General features: G+C 39.6%; 1 long non-coding RNA gene across 1 annotated transcript; it reads left to right on the top strand.

Moving 5' to 3' along the window:
* The first annotated feature begins 2,898 nt into the window (after positions 1-2,898).
* Positions 2,899-8,592, top strand: LOC121899322. The gene is made up of 4 exons (XR_006096681.1): positions 2,899-3,287; positions 3,756-3,840; positions 6,681-6,724; positions 8,406-8,592. It is a non-coding gene; the product is annotated as an uncharacterized LOC121899322 (long non-coding RNA).
* Positions 8,593-21,281: the final 12,689 nt, after the last annotated feature.

Consider the following 21,281-nt stretch of genomic DNA (forward strand, 5'->3'; position numbering starts at 1 on the left):
TTTTTACCATTGGCAGCACAGCAACAACACTGTGCTCCATGTTACCAGTTAGTGACCCAGGATATGACTTGAAGTATCGTCTGCCAATAAGTTATTATATCAAGTCACAAGGTTTGGAAATATTTTTGAACTCCAAAATGAAAATGGGTCAAACTAAAAACAAATGCCAATGAGTAAACCTGCCAATCTTTATGCATGTGTGACTCATAACCTTCAACACCACAATCACTCACAACATGGAGCAGCAGTTTCCTCCTGAGACTGAGAGCAGAGCAGTAAACTCCACCAGGCCCTGTGGAAGGAGTTTGGGGGGGGGGGTTGTATTGTATTTATTTATCGGGACAGTGTACAGTTTTTAACATAAATGATGCACTGCACCAGAGTTAGCTCAAAGCTAATTTACATCTGTAGTCCCCCACAATCAAAACATACAACAGCACCACAACAAACAGTACAAAGCAAAAAACACACAGAACACATTATACAAAATACAAAATACAAAACTACACACAACAGCACATCACATACACCCACGATGTCAACCAGGAATCAACAATGCAAGCATGTCAAACCAAAAGCAAGATTATTTGAGAAGACCATGACATCAAATCCAGACTCAGTGGCCACAGAGCTGAGCAGCAGATTCTTCAACCTGGTTCTGAACTGCAGCTCTTCATATCATCAGGCAGCAGGACGTTCCACTGAGTTGTGACTTTCACAGAGAAAGCTGACTGTTCAAATGCAGTGCAACAAAATGATCTGGTACAATCATGTTATTGTACAATATTCTGGAGGATCTAATAGAACTTACTGAGCGAGTGAAAGGCTGAATGAGTGAGTGAGTATTGAAAATAGCTTGATTTTCATGACTGCAGGTCAGTGCTGCATGAAAATTACACGATTACAGTTTTATGTATGTTACTCTTTTTTTCTTAATGAAAGGATTATAACATGACTTGAGTCCTGACAGTTATTTAACTTACATACATTGAGCATATTGGTGGTGGTGTCTTGCACAGGAGTTGTCTGGGGTTAGCTATGCTGTATTAGGGGTCTATCTGGATATTCTTATACTGGTTTAGGCTCAGCCCATAAAGTGACACATTACTGTGTTTTTTATTTTTGGACATTTTTTGGTCCTTTTTTTATTTTTTGGTCCTCTTATGGTCTTTTGTTACTCACATCCGGCCTGAATTGTTTATCGTTTTTCATATCTGCAACTTTACTCAGTGATCTCATACTTATCACCTGATATGTTCAGAGAATTAGTCACGAAATTAAAAGAGAAAAAAATATTACTCACTTAAAAAATAAAAGGTTTCTATGGCAATGTTTCTAGAAACTGGGTTATCTGATATAGAACGTAGAACAACAGACTGAGTTGGTGAAATTTATTATTCTTCCTATATTAGTGATAAAAGAGGCACAGCCATTATTATAAATAAGAACGTCCCTTTCAACAGGAAGTTGGAAGGGATGTTCCTACTTAAACAGGAAGTGAAGGAGCCAGAGGGAAGATTTATTTTGGTGACAGGTTCAATTCATGGTTAACACGCTACTGTTCTAAACGTGTACGGCCCAAATAAGGATTAAACTCATTTTATAACACATATGATCTTAATGTTCAGTCAGTACTGTAAGAGACAAGGTTTTCTGTCTGGTGACTTCAACTGTATAATGAACCTGATCATGGATAGATCCTCCTGTGCAAATATGTACGACCCAAAATCTTAATTCTAGACACTGGTTTAATAGATGCATGGACAGAGTTACTTCAGAAAGACAAGGACTATACATTTTACTCCCACCCCTGTAACACTTACTCTATACTAGATTATGTTTTTTATGCCCAAAACCTTTATAAACACTATCCAGTCATAACATATTGATCCTATTATGTTGTCTGACCGTGCTTCTGTGTATTTAGATGTCAAGTTAGAATCCGCTATCCCCAGAATACCACTCTGGCCGCTCAAATTTACATTTTGTTCATATGTTGAGGAAAATCTTTCACAATTTTTGCTGTTTCACCTGCTACTTTATGGGATGCAGCTGAGGCTACTTTACGTGGCTACCTTATTTCTTAAGCCTCCCTACAAAAAAAATGGAGAGAAAGATGAAAAGTCTAGAAGAATAGAATAAAACGCCACCATATTACGTTTTAACTGCCATATCTCTCAAATGCAGTATTACATGGCAAACAAATTCAGCAAAGTTGTACAGATGAGGATGCTGAACAAGTCTGCAGCATTTGGTACATTTTCATCTGTAGGTGGCGCTACAAGATTTTTTAAAAAGCAGCAATCACACGCATTTTCTTCAGGAAATGCACAAAATTGCTTTACTGATTTTATCGTATTTTAATAAAGTGCTCTTGTAGCCTCCTGTAGCTGTAATACGAAGGACAAAATAAATAAAGCAAATATTGGACTGGTTTTGGTTAGACCCCCCCTGCACAGATCAATTAGGTGCAAACCAGCTGGGAACTCCATCTTTGACTCTTTTCAATCCTGAGTGGAGGGTTTTATTCTGAGGACTCATGGCCACCTGGATGACCCCTGGATGAGTGCCGCTCATCTCATCGTGGACAGACAACTCCTTCACCTGCTCCTCCAGGGCCTGAACGCCTAAAAACTACAACATTTCCTTCTTAAATTTAAGCAAAGTCTCCATTCTCCGGAAATAAAAACACTCAAGTAAAGCATGGCTACCAGTGTGTTAAGAAGGCAAATGTAAAACGCTCCTTTTATTACACAAACGAGAAGCTCAGGCTAGCTTTAATTTCTACAGTAATAACATTCTAGAGAAGTTATTACTATTATTATTGCTATTATTATTAATAATAATAATAATAAAGTAGCCGGGCAGCTGGACTGTCCTCCTGGCCGCCTGCTGTGATGTTGTTTCTGCTGTGGAGCCCCTCACATTGTTCCCACACTCTATAATAGACCTGCTGGGCTTTTCTGTCTCCATTCATTCCTCCGGGCCTCCACCAGCGCGCAGCAGGAGGAGGAGCGTTAACGGCGCCGGTCAGCAGGGCGGACATGGCGGCGCAAAGCCCAGCATTTAGTGCTGGACGGGAGCCGTTTCTCAGCATTTATACTATATATTGTTTTGATAATTATATTTGAAGCCGTAATCACGGAGGAGTCACGTTTGTTTGTGTTTGTCTGTGCGCGGAGATGCTGCCGGTGTTCGGTGCGCAAAGATGTGACTTTCTGTGGGTGAGGCTGCAAAGTTTCCAGGCAGAACTCCAAAACCAGGGCGGCTGTTTCAGAAGAATGAAGGTATGAGAATATCAATTTATTTCAAGTTCAATAAGTTATAAAAAATTGTTTCTCATTTGAATGTCAATTGTAAAGGTTTTTTTTTTTTTGTCGCGTCCGCCTCTGTGAACTCTCCGGTTGGTTCATTGGATGAACGCACCGACAAAACACTACCATACAAGGCGCCATCAACTTATAGTTGACCTTGACTACTTGATTGTATTATTAGACACAGCATATCTGAGCCTCTTAGTGAGCTATAACGGTGTCACACTGCAGCTCACCACAGTTCTTTCAAATTAAAGTTATTATCAAAGTTTCACTTGTTGATCAGAATAATAAACCCATCATATGCCTGATACAGTTTTCCTACACTCTCCTCTGGTTTTTATAATTAGGAGAAACGATATTCTGTCACATAAATGTGTGTTTGTGTGAGGAGGTCAATGGTTGAATTGTTGGTCATCTCTCAAACTGCTGTCTTCACAGTTTCAGCGCCTCCGCCCAGATGAAAGCCTCCATTAATGTCATTCTAGTGTCCCGCTGCTCTGCTCTGCTCTCCGGGCTGTTTGAGGTACAACATGTTCACTTTTCTTTCTACATACAACTTTGTTTAACTCCTCTCTGTACCCAGTTCACTCGTGTCTGGAAATATTTGATGATTTTTTAAAAGAAAGTTTGAACAACTCGTGAAAGGAAAATATTGGAAAAACTTAAAATCTGTAAAGTCTTAATAAATACTTTTATTGTCTCGTCGAACAAATGAGTTTCTGTTACCCAATACAATAATATTGCAACAATCCATAATGTTAGCAGAGCAGAATAAATGACTTTACACATTCTTATTTTCAAATGACAAATATCTAATTTAGGATTTAAACTTATTTACGCTGTTTTCCATAAAAGAATTTCTTTTTAAATATCACAATTTCAAGTTGAGCTCAAGTGAGTGATGCTACAAAGTGCTAATTAATGGAAACTCTTTGATGGGAATTTTAACTTATAGAATAATAGCACTTTTGTATTAATTCAATCATTCAGCCAATAAACAAATCAATCATTACATTTAATCTGTCATGCATTTTATATTCTAAATAAATCATACAAATAAAACACTAAAATAATAAAAAATAATAAAATAATTCCTTTTTATTTCTAACTAAGAGCACTTAAATGCTGACAAGTCGTTACAGTAAGCAGATTTAGAGGCATGAACTCACTAGGAGCACATAAAATAAAATAAAAAAAATAAAATGCACAGACTTTGATTCTGTCATGTTGCAGTAGCAGGTTTTAAACACTTGTGTGCAGCATTGCTGCAGGTTTAAACTGTCATACAGCGTCCCAGCTCCTCTCTTGTCTTAAATTTAACACAATCTCTCTTGTTCTTTGGGATTCAGTAGCAGTCCAGTAGAACTCAAAATCTGAGCTTTGCTTTATACAAAGTTTTATGAATTTCACCAGAAAATTAAAAAGAAAAAAATCATCAGACAAGTCTTGGGGGGTGTCACTTACATCTCACGTAAATACTACTCATCACAATGGAGTTAAATAAGCAATTTCTCCTACTGTACAGGCACTTGTACTTTATTTTTTTAGTCTGAATCACAGTCTAGACCAGATTTTGAGCAGTTTTTTTCAACTAGGTATGTCCAGTCGTGTTCCACTGGATCAGGGTGTTTATGGGTGTGTCTAAATGTGCAAATCAAACACACCCAGTCTCTGCTGACTGTAGACCAGGCTGCTCTTTGATAACTACGCTCCCACAGACCCAGAGTGTACTCTAACCAAAATATACTGAATCCATGATGAGACGCACAATGTTTCATCTCATTTACGTCACACTCAGTCTCTTCCTCTCTCTTTCTGTCTCTTCCTCTCGCTCAGTCTGCTCTGTATCACATCTTAGATCAGAGTTTCTCTGTATTTTGAATCGGACTGGATTTCATCAGTGCAGCCACTTGCTCTTTTAGGTCTGAATTCTTGGTAACAATAACCGTAATCTCTATATGCCAAAGTCTAATATGAACCTTCAATTCTAACCCGAGCCCTAATCTGAACCACCACTGAAAGCTTTTTTCACTATGAAGAGCAGCCACATCTATCAAGAATAGTTGGCTGCCAAGTGCGGTTCCTCACAAATAGCTAAACCTGGACACATGCACACACACACACACACGTCCCCTGAGGTATCTCCAACATGTCACTTCCCAGTGTGTAAACTATTCAGTGTCATCAGGGGCCGAGGAATGCAGCAGAGCCCAACCCAGGAGGTTATTTCTGTCTCTCTGTTAAGCATCCAAAGCCATCCAGCCCCACCCATCCAGTGACCCATGAAGTGTGCGTGTGTGTGTGTGTGTGTGTGTGTGGAAGGTTGAGATTTAAGTTTATACTGAAATCTAACTGGACCTGTCAGCATTTGATGCACCAAAACAGCATTGGTACTCATGAAAACAGGTGGTGCAGGGGTAGAGATTTTGCCTACTGGTGAGACCCGATGGGCAAAATCAATTCCCAGTTGCGTTCCAGTTGTGTTCCCTCTAGTCAGGTTGTGTGTGTTCACTGAACTACACATTTTACACAAAAATATGTAAGGTCTGTGAAGGTCATTCTTGTCTTGGCACCTCCAATTTTTCTGGACCACTTAGTTTACTTAATAAAGTAATTTGAAATTATAAATGTTGCTGCAGTGCCTCCTGCAAGTTAAATGTTATAAAAGTTTGCAGGTTTATGTTCAAGCGGTGTTAAAAAATGTGTTGCAGATTTGTTGCAGTTTATATGAAATATGCCACACCTACAAAAATTCAGCAAAATGATTCAGGAAAGGATTTTTGTTTTTTGGGTTCGTTTGTTTGCTTGTTTTGGGTGGGTGGGGGTGGGCGTGCAGCACTATCGGATCCACATCCAAAGCTAATGACTTTGTCTTTCTAGACAAGATTTTTGTTAAGTAGCTTTTGGAAATACCAGGCAAACTAACAAACAACAACTATGCATAAAGCACAAAGCATAAGAGCAAAATGAAGACTAATACTAAAACTAATAATGTGAAAAAAAAACAGAAAATAAGAAAAAGCATTCAACATAAGTGTAAAACCTGTAGGTACAATGATGCAATGTTTGTTTGCAGACAGAATTTTAATTTGAAAGACAAGCAAATGACCAGTGAATGAAGTTTACTGTTCAGAGTTTGTTCAGATCTGCACTTATCGCTGCAGCATCAAGCAGCACCACCCAGATAATGCTGTAATGGAAAGAGTCTCACTGCCTGGGGACGGCTTCAGTGTTTGTGTGTGTGTGTGTGTGTGTGTGCGTGTGCGCTGCCGAGGAACACCCAGTAAAATTAGAGACACCATCACTAATTTACTATGCAGTGTTGTGACAGATTATATCTTGTTTCTGTTACTCTTCATGCAGATGTTTCTGCTGCAGGATGGACCAAATTACCAACACTGAAGCAGGTACTGTGTGTGTCTGTGTGTGCATGTATCAACCTCATATATGTGACGGTATGTATGTGTGTGTTTTTAGGATGAGAAAACACAATTTGCACTTTAATTACCACGGTGTCCTCCCAGTGGACAGATGTGGTGACGAGGGTGCGAACAGTAAACTCTGGAGTCCCTTCACATGGCTGGTTCTGATTCTACCTGTCCATGGTCTGGAGGAAATGGAGCTCCAGTACATATTCAGCACTGGTTGGAGGCTTGTGATACGTGACTTTGCTACCAATTCTTTATGAGGCAAACTTTATAAAATTATAGGTTTTATCATTTGAAACTATGGTGACCTTTTTTTTGCTTAATTAATCATTAAATAATGCTTTTGTTGATCAGTAATGAGCCTCTTTTGTTTGCCAGGTTGAAAAAAAAATCTCTGTACCTGATGTTTATTGTCCTTGTGTATAATTGTTCTGTTTTTAATTGATGGCTTATTATAGATTGAGGCACTTTAATAATTGCTTCAAAGCTGCAGACATATTTGTTAATTTGTTTATCAGGATCCCCATTAGTTGCTGTTGGGGTTGGCAATTATTCTACCATTAAAAAAAACACAACATCAACACATTACATACAAGAAACAGTCAGAAAACACAACCCTCGTACCTGTGTGAGTAAGTCCTTAATTAAAGGACAGGTTCACAGTTTCTCAAGTCTGTCCTAAAACAATAGTCAGGTGCCCTGTTGAATATTGACAAATGTTTCTCTTGCTATAATGATTCCTCTTGTTCACAGTGACCATCAGATGATTTCCTCCAAATGCACTTTCAGTGTAAGTGATGGGGCCAAAATCTACAAGCCTCCTTCTGAGCAAAAAATATATTTAAAAGTTTATTTGAAGACAATTTGGATGGCTTCAAATAAACTTTTATGGCTTCAGCTGTCCAAATTAGTCGATATCAAGTCAATATCTTTCAGAGTTACAGTCTTTTTAGTGTCAAATTCTCTCTTTTTGTTAGGATCCTTCCACTGCAGCTGAACAGGAAAACACAACAGGAGACACAAAGAGGAAATTCTGTACTAAAAAGACTTATTTGATTAACCCAGATGGCTGAAGCTTTATAATACCTTCAAATAAACTTTTAAATAGATTTATTCTTACAACAAGGTTTTGGATTTTGTCCCCCATCACCCTACATTGTAATTGCATTTGGAGATGATCTTTTAATAGTCAGTATGAACAGGAGGAATGATTACAGCGAGCAAAACCTGTTTCAAACCTGTTTTTTTTAACAAATAGTCAAAGAAATGTAAATAACTGAATAACTAATGCTACTACTTATATTATCAGAAGTTATTATACAAGTAATTTGAATAAAGTTGTCCCAGGAACAGAGGGACGGTACTTGGCCAAAACATAAATGAAAAATAAACCTGCAGTGAATATAAAGTCTTTGGATTTTGATCTGGTTAAATTGCTCAAATGTTGTCTCCTAATACGGATTACTTGTGGCTTTAGTCCAACTAGAAATTTAAATTGCTTTTACTTGTGAATATGAGTCTGAATATCTAAAATATGTTAAGTAGAGAGACTTGCTGCTTGTCTCTGTTGGACCCTGAAACAACTTATAACCTTTGAGGTTGTATTGATGTTTGAGTATTGATATTAAACTGAAGGACTCTCCCTCCCTTTTTCCCCCAGGAATGATCAAGCAGCCGTGTTTCAGGCAAGAGAAGAACTGCAAAATCACAACCCTGCACCAAACTGGACTGACTGTATGCTACAGTGTTTAGCAGAAGTTTTGTTCATTCATCAAAGACACAGCTTTTTAAATCATAAACTGGATAATACCTAAGTACTTACATAAATGTATTATGAAAAATCCAAGAGGTACAACAAACATTAAAGGTTTTTCTTATTTTTGTACAACTTGGGTCTTTTTGTCATTGGTAATGGTATTGATAATTTATCAATAGCTTAGCATAACATTGTACTTTTAACCAACCTCACAGTCATTGTAGAAACTGAGGACATGCTGGAAAACAGCTTTAAACGAGACTAAGAGTCTACAGCCATGGTGGAAGCTCTGTGAACTACCAGGGCTTGAGGCTTAAGCCAATGCAGAAGTACTTGATACTTAAATGCCACCGACGGCCGCTAGATACTAGCCCCCCAAAAAATCTCTGTCTCCAATTGTCTCATTCAAAAAGTGTCAACTTCTCTCTAGAAAAACAGTAATTCTTTCAACAAGTAATTATGGTCTCAACAGCTAAATTCAGGCCCTCTAATGATGTGCTGATGGTCATTTTGGAAATAATTGCTCTGTTAATAAGATTTGAAGTCTAATAGTAGCATTGATGTCATGTGGCTCACTTGCTGCTCTCCCCGGCTCCAGGACTCACACTGAGTCAGACTATTGTCTCAGTATTTCAGTAAGTTTACTGTAACTTGATTACGATGCCTGCCCTCTTAGCACAATTTAGCTAAAGCAGCTAACATGAGCCCAAGTGTGCACTGCTCTGTGTTTCCAGTAAGCTGGCATTCACTTCGGTAGCAGGGCTTGTTGGCAGAGCCTGAACGGCAACACCCCACAGTCCTTATTTGGAAGGTTGTGGCTCCAAATGGAAAAGATGGCACCAACCAGAAGCTGCAACTCTGGGCTTTAAACCTGCTCACTACGTCCATCTTTATAGTCTATGGGCTGTTCTTTCTGCCGGTACCACAGTGTTTTGACCTGAATGCTAATATCCTCATGCTAACATACTCACAATGACAATGGTAACATGCTCATGTTTAGCATTGTTTATGATTATCACCATCATAGTTTAGCATTCTTGACATCACACACTAAACACATACACATAATCAGCATTAAACACAGTGCACAGCTGAGGCTGATGGGAATGTCATTAGTTTTGCAGGCATTCATGAACTAAAGTATTTGACACATTAAAATTTTGATGTGATGGTGCAAGATGAGAACATATTACTATTCATTCTGAGGTCACCAAAATGGATGGCAGGCCTTTAAAGCCATCTGGTAGTTGTTGAGATATTCCAGACAAAGTTGCGGACTGACTCACAGCTCAACATTGCCATCCATAGAGCAACTAGCATGGCTAAAAAGCCAAGCAAAAACAACCCTTAACCCTCTTTAGGTCTCATTTTGTTTGACTTTGGAGCTCATCAGGTTCCCCAATAGGACAGGAGACATGATCTCAAAGAGAAAAAAACTTTCTGTTTCTGCGTTCTCAGTCCCTCTCCTCGTCCCCTCATGCTGTACTCACATCCCTCTTGCAAAAGAGATTTTGATCTCAATGAGATTTAAATAAACATTGTATATGCAATTGAACGTAATCAACCAATTTAGATAATTTCTCATGCACATTTCCCATGTAATTACATTAATTCGATTCATCATAAATAGCCCTGAAGAGCTGGAACCAACCTGTTTCACCGGGTCCCCGCTGTGACTCACTTAAGTTTGTTAATTCAAAGGATATTTTTCTGAAGCACCAAGGAGAATTTGCCAAAACTTGTTTTCCAATGATGGATGGGCCTCTCGAAGAACGCCTCTTCATAAAATCTGTCACAAATCCCACAAGGTGATGTTGATAATATCACAGCATAAAAATATTCTTTTTACTGGACTAAAAGATAAATGTTGGCAGTGAAATCTATTTAAGTATGGAAAGTCAGATGAAGGATCTTCCTGCTCTCAGATCAGTTAATTGAGATAAAGAAGGCAGTTAAGAGGGAAAGAGGGAAAGCAATAAGACCATATGAATAGATGGAAGCAACAAAGGAGAAACAAAAGACTATTTCAACACTAAGCCCTCTAGATTTTAAACACCACAATAGCGTTTCCAGGTTATTGTTCGTGGAAAACCAGTTACTCTGCCAAGTGACAGCCCATTCAACCTCCGTTCATTCACCTCTCGCTCACTCTGGTCACCTACACTGCGTTTTAAAACAGCCGAATACACAATATTGTTGTGCTCATTTACATATTTTTTCTGTTTCTGTCATCAGACAACGGAACAAGTATGAAATTGCGGCTCATAAACACTACATGTTAACCAGCAGTAATTCAACTGCTGTGCTTCACTACAGTGAAAATAATGTTAACATCCTACATCTATGCACTTAATCTTTGCACAGTTTTTGCCTTATCTTTGCACTGTCTTGTCTTGTCCTTGCTCTGTTTGTGTTTTGTTCTTGTCTTGGCACCTAATATTGCCTTTTTGTGCCTCATGTTGCCTGCTTTGTTTGCACTGCTTAAATGTAGCACTGTTGGCCCCCAGAGCTCTTAACTTAAATGCCACACAGCTCTCATTGAGCCGCTTACGTCATCATTCTTGTAAAAGCTCAGTTTTCCCTGTACACACTGAAACAACAAGCTGAGTTTTATGAATTACTCGTCTCTGGAGACTTTTGGCGGGGCAAAAAAACAATCTTTCAGTGTGGACGGAGAGTCGAAAGGTTGAGCGACGGACAGACATTGCTTTCTTTAAAAGGAAGGACAGGAGGAAAAGAAGAAAAAAGAAGGGAAAAAAAGAAATAAAATTACTAATAAAGATGTCCCATCATCTTTTTATTCTTATGTTGAATGGTAAATGGTTTCTATACTCAAGAACTAAATAGTTCTAGAGTAAATAGTCACTTTCTACCTCATTTTCCTGTCGAAAGATATAATTTTAGGCACATTTGAGTTTGTGACAGACGTTCTCACAACACAGCCCTCCACAGGGGGACTGCTTGAGCATCTTTGCCAATCAGAGTGGCCCCCAAAAGTTGCAGCGTACAGTAAATCATCACGTTGAAACCACTGAGATTTGCTCAGTGAACAACAACAAACAGTCGGTTTCTTCCATCAGTGTGCTCTGGTTTGCTTGCGGTCCCACTCCTCACAAAATGACGATTCATGCTCAAAACAAATTATTCATCCGTCTGAAGGTTGGAAAAGTAGAGGAGCGCCGTCGCCGAGTTATAAGCCTCCAGGTCTGAGCTGTGAGTGGGCATCGGGAGAAGAAAACCTGTGTGATCCTTCTGAGTCACTTTGTGTTAAACCCACAAGATTCTCAGGGCTTTAACTGTGTGTGCGTGTTTGTGTGTGTGTGTATGTGTGTGTGTGTGTGTGTGTTTGTGTGTGTGTGTGCGTGTGCTGGATCCATCCTCGATGACTCAGCTCTCAACTACTCTGCACTTTGTAGGGATTAACTGAGGCATGTGGCAGACAAACATTGCTTCTAATGAGTACAGAATCTACATTTATCACCCTGAGACCTGATGAAGCATCACACACTTTCTCTCTCTTTTACTCTGCAGGGTAGAAATCACAAATTTCTTAAATTAGAGGTCATTTTTTTAATGATTAGAAATTAACTCAGGTTAACTCGGATGCTTTTGAGAGTTAAGACATTTAAATAATTACCTGTCGGAGATGCATTTTGGATTTCTTGTTTTTTAGGTTAGCAGCATAGCTCTACCGATGTATATCTGTTGGCCCAGAGTGAATTATCTCAATAGTTATTGATTAACTATGATTGTATTTGGTACATTTGGTCCTCAGAGGATGAATCCTGATGACATTAATGAGCCTGTGACTTCTAACAGGTCAAACTCTCGCAGCACTTTATTTCATAACAGGAAACTAATGGCCTAATTCCCATCTAAACTTCAGTTTATGTGAGATTAATTTAGTATAGTTTCACATACTGTAGCATGCAGATTACATTGAATGACAACGTTTTTGAATGTTCAATGCCAATCATTAACTGTTCCTCAAATATTTGTGTAAGACTAGTATCCCTCCATATACCCCATAGGAATTACATCCATATCGGCCAATTCTGCACCTCATGATTTACATCAAATGTTGACATTCAGTGCCATTGCAGGAAGTAGTGCATCCTTTATGTTGCAATAAGAATGTGAAGGTCAGGATGGACATCCGTAACCTTAAACAAGTAGTGTTGGTTGCCTAGCCTTCCACACATTATAGTTGCTGTACGCAGATATTGTAGAAAGTGAGAATTCTTTAAAACACTGGAACTGGACGTTAAGACAGTTGTTGTTACTGGAAATATTCTGGGGTTTTGCAGATTTGTCCAATATTGATGTTCTGACTCTTCCCCCCATGTTTCCTACTACTACTAACTATCAGAAAAGAAAGAAATAATCAAATTGCACGCTCCTACGTTGAGTCACCTATCAGGTGGTGTGTCCCCTCCTGTCTGTTCCGGTCTGCAAATGAATGAGTATCTGGTAATAAAATCACTGCCTGGTACAAAATAACGATCCAGACTCTTCTCGTTTCTGGTTCCACGATAGTAGAATGAGCTGCCCGGCTCCCTACGGTCTGCTGACTCCATTGGTGCATTCAAGAAACGCCTGGAAACTCGGCTCTATCTGTTGACACCTCAACACTTTAACCTTTTAAACACTTTGTTGATTGTTGCACTACGTTGTTTATGGTATTTCTTATTTCTTATTTCTTACTTTAAAGTCCCCCCTCCACTCAAAAATGTGTTTTGCTTCTTGTTCCCACAGTTGAATGTTGGAGCTTCGCTGTGCTGAATGATGTATGTGCAGAGTTTGACACTAGAAGGCTGTTTTCACATTTAATCTGTTGAAAGTGGAAAGTTTGTCTTTGCTCACTGAAAATCCAGTTTTAAGGGGCGGGGCCTACGAGCATGATTTGTGACATCACAACTGGTTTGGAAGCCGATCTTGGTCCGATATTTAATTTACAGAAGCATGATGTGAAAACTTGAAGCCTCCAGTGCACAAACACTGAGAATTTGACTTTTCAGTGAAGTAGGAGGCATCTTGTGTCCAATAGTTAAAAGTCTGAGATGAAAAATATTTGCATATTCACAGATTCTCAAATTTTTAATGAGGGAAAGGGAGAAGATGCCATTTTAATTTAATCGTTTTTTGTGGAAAAACTACATCAGACAAATTATTATTCAAAGCAGAGTATTTTATATACATCTTTAAACATGTCTGGAGGGGATCTTTAATAATTAAAAATAAAAAAAATAATAATCCAATAAAAAAATTTCAAAAAAAAACTTTCCAGCACTCCTTCTTATTACACTTGTGTCTGGTCAGCTACTTGAGAGTTTGTACCACAGTTCTTTTTGATTCAATGTCCTCTGACGCTCGATTGTCTCGCTCCGCTTATAAGTCGCTTTGAAGAAAAGCGTCTGCCAAATGACATTTAAATGTAAATGTAACATTCACTGTAGGTTGACTGAACACAAACTCTGCTTTCTACATAAAATCTGGATGTCTATCACAGCCTTCACAGTTCTTCCTTTGTGCTTCACTAAAGAATTGGATTTCTACATAAATCATGTGCTGCAGAAATGTGCAATATGATTGGGATGTTGGGCTGAACACAAAGCACAAGCATCAGTGGCTAAATTAATGCAAGTCATCTGCAAAACTACCTGCAAAATACGAACTGTTTGGTCTGATCTTACAAGGAGCAAATGACTCCCTGGGTCTTTAACTCCTGAGCTCATGATGCAGCATGAAATACCATCTAAGAGGATGAGCCAGGCTGTGTGACAGGGCTGGAGCTGAAGAGATGAAGAGGATTGAAGCTGAAGACTGTTCTTCCTCTGATTAGACGCAAGGCTGGGCAGGACTGTGACATAAGCAGGAGACAGGACAGAATGGAGACAGAGGTGAGGAATAAATAGTGGTGGAGGATCTACAGATGGGGAGCCATCACATCAGCATTCTCCCTGTTTGTTGCAAGACTTACATCATCATCATCATCATCAGTCACATAGGTCAAATCATCACATCTAGTGATAATCACCACAGACGCAAATGAGAATTGTGTCACTTTTATCCAAAAAAAAAAACAGTAAACATGGCTTTCTTCTTTTTTGATTTGTTATTTTCATGTAGACCCCAGTCGGCACGCCACTCACTATGGCAACAAACGATTTTCCGAGCTCCATTCTTTGATGTTTCTGGACATCAACAAATGTCAAACAAATGTGGGGAAATCAGCAGCTGATGCAATAAATTGAAATTACAAACACAATACAACATATTCTCGCAACAGCTCACATGATATCCTATGAAAAGGATTATTACATAACTACACATCTCAATTAATTCACTTCAATTTGCAGCAAAGCCTGCTAGTTTAGCTTAGTTGTTCAGTTTTTGGTCAAGGTTCGGTTAATGTTAGGTACAGTTATTGTATTGTTTTCTCATTGGTTGTGCTTTGTTAATGTACCTGGTTCAATCCACACCATCATCATTTGAGTAATATACAGTATATCTTGCAATCAGAAAACCTTCCTTTAAAAACAAGTGTGAATTCGCAGTGAGATCAGGTTACTGTGAATGAACCAGGATCTAAACTCTTCTCAAAACTTGGATCGCCTGTGAGGCCGCCCATCATCATGCCTGCTTCCAAGCATCACAGTGTTTTTCTCCCCAGAGCAAACTGTTTTAAACTTTATTTATAATGAAATACCATTAATAACACCCAAATCCAGCAGCAGAGATCTTTACAAAAGCACATTCAGTTGTTTTAAAAACTCTCCAATTATATGAAAAACAAAATGTGCCAATGAACAAATATTAAAAAACACAAATTTGGAAAATCAAAACAAACTTTTCAATTTTGTGTTATTGATTTTTTTACACAATACAAACAAAGTTTTGATTAATACAAGCGTTACTGGATGCAGATTTGACTTATTGTCAACAAATCCCTTGAAAAGATCAAAACCAACAAAGAATTGATCCTGTTTTGTTAACATTAACAAAAAACTGCAGTTGTTTTAGGAAGCTGTTGAGCCTTTTCCTAAAAATGAAACCATATTATTTGTGAACAATTTTTAAAGATTTACATCTTCTGCAGGAACCAATGGCCTCGGGGCTGAGAGGTACAGACCGGCTCAGGTCAGAAAGTGTTAAGAGATGGACTAACACATTGTTGGTCTTGGTGTAGTTGAAAAGGAGAAAAATATAGAAGAATGCAAGCCTTACTCTTTACATTAATTCTGATCACTCAGTAATAAACTGCAATAAGCAGAGGCTTGTTGGCTGTGGTTGTGTCTGACTGGTATCCAGTGTCCAGCCTCTCTAAGCCCAGTAACAAGGCCCTGCTGGGCCACAGCTAAAGCCTCCAGCACCACAAACAATGGAGCAGGGCTTTACAGGGGGACGGCGCAAACTGCTGACTGTCCACTAGTGCTAATACACCCCTATTCTGTCCTGTCTCGTTGCTGTCGCCTCTCCCTCACACAAACACACTCATACACATACCCAAAAGTCTCACCCATCTCTCACTCTGTGGTGGTTTGTGGAAGAAAAAGAAAGTTCAGTGGTCCATATGTTGATATTTACACACACTGATGAGACAGTCCCTCTCTTCTTCTGTCTTTCTGTCTCTCTCGATCGATCCATCCATCCACCCCTCCTCCCTCTGCTCTCCATCCGTCTCTCTCTCTCAATACATGCATCCATCCATCCATCCCTCTCTCCCAACCCCGGGACCCCTCCACCCTCTCTCTCTCTCTGTCTTTCTCTCTATTTGTGATCCACACTGACAGTGTAGCTCCAGCGTGGGTCCAAACAGTCAAAGCAACTCCCGGATCCTGTCCGACACCCACCTGCCTCCCCCAGCTCTGACGCCCAGCTCTCCCAGCCCCAAGGCCCGCGTGTGGGCTGCTCCATCGGTGTGTTTCCTCCACCGGCTTCCTCCTGCAGACCATGTGTGAGTGTCTACGTGGAATATTCAGAGTCACCTGGACGCCTTCCTCCAATGCAGGTCAGGATGAATAACTTCGAATAACTATGTTTGGCTACCGGTCTGGATCAACAGCTTCCTAAAAGGAACTCAAAATTTATGTAGCACAATGTTTTGTTTATACAAAAAAATTGGAAGGATCCTGCTACTCCATCACATAATGGTATTATGTGATAAAAATATGAATTGGACTTTCCATTTTCTCCTGATTATCATATGGAAAGATGATCTACAATGCTTGAGTTTTGGGTGCTTTGATTAGGAATAGAGTTAGATTTTGTTAAAACTTTGGTTAAAGTTAGGCAGTTTTTTTTTTCAACTTGTTTCTACTCATGGCTCACATTTGTGGTGAGAAAATGTATTTTTGCTTTTTAGATATGCTCACTGATCTGAACAGTTTTGATGGACCACATTTTTTTTAATGCAGAGTAGCGTTTACATTCAGGCTCTTTAGCTGTTGCTGATGCCTGGAAAGACCTGCACTGAGGCAGCAGATGGAGACTCAGAGACATGAAGAGAGTCAGATGATGAGTCATATGAGGTGTGGCTCAATGCTGCCACCAAATAAATACATGTGGATCATTCGCAGACTGAATACACATTAGTTCAAGAAGTACTTTTTCTACTTTTTATACTCCCCTTCGTGTACGTACCCTGGAGGAGTTATGACAGTTGTTTCGTGGTTATCAAAATATTGTTAGGCCACTTAAATTCTCACATTATTTTAGGTTGATTGCAAGTTTTATATTCTACATATCCCCCTAAATATACCACATATTAATACTTCAGAGCCATCCTGTGTGTTCATTTGTTGGACTTGTTGTACTTACTGATGTTTTTTGGTTGGTTTGGAGTGGACCAGGTGGTCATTTGGTCTTTTTTGTTGTCCTAGTGACTGCTGATACTGACATTTATGCTTGGTCACATCTGACTCTATTGTGACTCCTTGTGATGATACCGAATATGATGTCATGTGTGATACTGTGATCACAAAACAATTGATGAGGTTGCTAATAGCGATGCAACTTTGCAAATTAGCCAGAATCAAACTCACACTGCACCTCTTATTTGCTTACTCTTGCACTAAAACGTTGTTGTACAAACTGGGACACAAGTAAGAGACACACATCTATGTTGATTCTCTCTCAGGTCAACATGCCAAAAGCTGCATTTCTATTGTCCAGATGTGTAAATTCACTGTTCACACATAAACTGGATATTATGATGTTCCCACATTTCCAAAATTATTCTCTCTTTTTCCTTGATTTTACCACTTGTTGTTCGTTAGCAGCAAATTGTTTCTCCCTCAATTCAGTTTGAGTAGTGAGTTGAGTAATGAATATTGTGAACCCCCAAAAGTAAATGATTTTGAGCTTTTGTAGCAAGTGGCATCACAAAATTGAAAAAGAAAAAAACCTTGTGAAACTGATGTCCAAGCTAAAGCTGTTCAAGGAAAACGTAGTGAGAGACACATACATTTTTACACAATTTCTAAATAGTCACAACAGAGTTAGTAGAGAATTTAAGATAAGTGACTTAGTATGTATATGTCCACTGGACACAGAGCAACATGAGCATCCTGTTAAAGTCGTGCTTCTGCTCATCTGATGAATGTAACATACTCACTGTTCTTTTAGCTCTGGTGTCTCTTGAGAAAATGATCTGGCTCCTTAAATGTTGGACTTTAGTTGCTAATTACAGGTATTTCTCTCTATGGAAAAAATGTTCATACTTTGTTCTTAATTCACTTCCATCCAACTACATTTTAGCTCATTTTAGCAAACAAGGCAAATCCACAGAATCTTAAGTAGTGCAGATGACATTTGTCTTTGTTAAAGTCCCACTAGTTTAATACTTTATGCAAACTGTACAATAAACCCCAGCTATCTAAAAGGGAACCTATAGTAAGACATATCCTCACATTCCTCTCTTTTAATAGCCTGAGGTCAGTTCGGCACACTGAAAGGTCGACCAGTCACAGGTCAAGGCGAAGCCGGGGCAGGAAGAGAGCATTGTGTCACTGACAACAGTTTTCAGTTACTGTTTAGTTTATCTGCCCAAACTGTGTGTGTGTGTGTGTGTGTGTGTGTGTGTGTGTGTGTGTGTGTGTGTGTGTGTGTACATGCACTTGCATGAAGGAAATGCGCACAGTGTTCTATTTAAGGACACATACTCAACATATTCCCACAAAGACACACAAACTAACACATCTCAGGTTACTGTGATGCATCTAGGAGGCAATAATACACTCTGAGGTGTCTTGATATAATAAATAAATAACTTAGTTTTTTTTCACCTTTGCCTTGTCTGTTATATTTTCTATCAAGACACCAAGACGTCCATTTTCTGTTTGTAGTCAGTTTCCTCGGTTTGGCGGTGTAATGGTGCTGTCAAGTTGAATCGTGTTTGTCTTGTTTACCCACTGATTTGGTATTCATGACTTTGTAAGTGATAATTTACGAGTTTAGGATTTTTGCATTGTGATGTTGTGTCAGAGCTCATGAAAGTTACTTTTTAAATTACTTATGTTGTTGAACCTTTTTTGATCTTGGTATCTCTGAAATGCAAAAAATCACAAAATCACTAAACTTTTTTTTTTTTGAAAAGGGAACAAGACAACGTCCGTTATTATTGTTATTCACATCTTGTCCTTCATATGTTAAAATGTCAACCTCACAAGCTCACAATCTGAAGGCAGAATAACATACTTTGTGGTCTGAGTTACTAGAAAAGTTGTTGACTTGTTGAGTTAAACTGTTAAACCAGAACTACATTTCTGTGGCCGTCGGTGGGCATAAATCAAAGTTAATAGACTACTGGTAGCTATCCTCCGTCTCTGAGACCAGGCATGTTCTTTACAACAGATCCTCATAATTAAATGACCACATAGGTCGAGGGAAAGATCCTGGTTTGGGTTAAGATGATCACTTGAAATGTGGTGTGGGTTAAAGTTACTACTTACTTAAAGTTAGGCAACCTTTGTCATCATGGCAACAGTAAACACCACAACAATCATAGTTACGGTTTTTAAAAAAACTGTCCCAACTCGTGGTGAGAAACGTGACACTCACGGTTGGAAATGGGAAGCAAACAGCTGCTCTCCTGCAGTTAAGTCCACTTTTTGCCATCCATCTATCATCCACCCACCCTGCTTTATATTGACGTCATCTGAACCGCGTCACTTCGGTCGTAATTACTACGGCCGCTAGATGGCGTCTGTCGTTCAAACGTAACTGTAGGTCGCTTTTGCCAGCTGAATTTTCAACTATACTTTCATTTTTCTTTTGAGGATGGGCTGGTTTTTCACTGTAACACACACACACACACACACACACACACACACACACACAGAGCCTGCTCTACTTTCCTGGCCCATTTAAGCGCTGACGAGGGCATAGCTAGCTGGCGTCCGGTGGAATGTCGCGCCCGATGCCAACCGGGCTGTCCATCCTCCCTCACCCTCCTCACCCAACAACAACCCCGCCCCTCCTCAGTCCCCCTTTTGCTCTCCTCTGTCAGTCTATGTGCAGGTCCCTGCACAGTATAACACAATATCATCAGCCTTAAAAATACTTTTTTAAGTTTCATATGGGAGCATATAAGTATAATAACGGTGATATGCATCCAGATGCTTTCTCCTCACTCTCACCCTCCGTCCCTCCCCTCTCCAGCCCAGCCCTTGTTTCAGGGTACCAGGCCTCACTTGTATCTAAATCCTGGCTTTGTGCAACAATGACCATGTTAGCTGACACAGTGCTGGCTGCGTGATCTGTGCTGACAGCAACCCTCACCCCTGCCCCCACCCCCACCCACACCACCTCTGCCCATCTCTCTGGCAAGAGACATATCAATCTGTAAGGCTGTGGGTTGGGTACAGTTGCGCTGGATGGCAGGGGTGGTGTGGTTCATAAAGCTTTGGGGCTTGGATAGAGGCTTAATGGCCCTGTGCACCCAAACACGTGTTTTCATTCATTTTGGCTCCGTAACGTCATACTAACTAGTTATTTTCTAGTATAACCTGACACTCTTGCTCCAGTTAAAGACTAACAAAGTTGTCCAGCCCTAACAGGTGCAACAAAACAAACAGGAGAAGGGGAGATGTCAATCAAGTACAGTTTGGACACATCCTCACAGTCCAGAGAAGTAGTTTGATCAGGCAAAACACCTGTGCAAGTGAGACTGTCCTCCCAAGAAAAACCGTTTATGTTTGACTGACAGATGCTATGCAGTCAGACGTATATATTTTCTAATTTTGAGGAGGAGCGGTGGTTAGAGGCATTAACCCAACGGTGGACTTTTCCACAGGAGACCGCAGTTTGTTTCCTGTTTTCAACTGCAACATAACTACGATTGTTCCCTAACCTTAACCCTATGGTTGTTATTGTAGCCATGATGACAACTTTAAGGAAGTAGAAACTTTAACCCACACTTTAACAGTGATTTGTAACGGTTTTGGAGAGCACAGACAAATGATGTTGTCCTGCCGATTACTGCTGACAGGGACACAAGATTAGAAAAAGCTCCTGTTTGTCGTTCTGTGCACTTGGTCAGACAACATATTTATCATTTAATTTGGAGGACTTGTTGGTGCAGGTGTAAAGTGGGTGTGCAGGGGCTGCAATAGGTCGTCTTCACTGTGAATAATTAATAAGCTTATTGAGTCGAGACCTCATCAAATCCTTTTTAGTTACCGCAATCAGTAACTCGGCTCCATACAACTTCAACCTGAGGTGAAATCAGTCAGAATAAGTGGGAGCACCTGTATGAGTGTGCAGACCGTTGATTACATT

Source organism: Thunnus maccoyii, chromosome 6, assembly GCF_910596095.1.
Source record: "Thunnus maccoyii chromosome 6, fThuMac1.1, whole genome shotgun sequence".
Lineage (NCBI taxonomy): Eukaryota > Metazoa > Chordata > Actinopteri > Scombriformes > Scombridae > Thunnus > Thunnus maccoyii.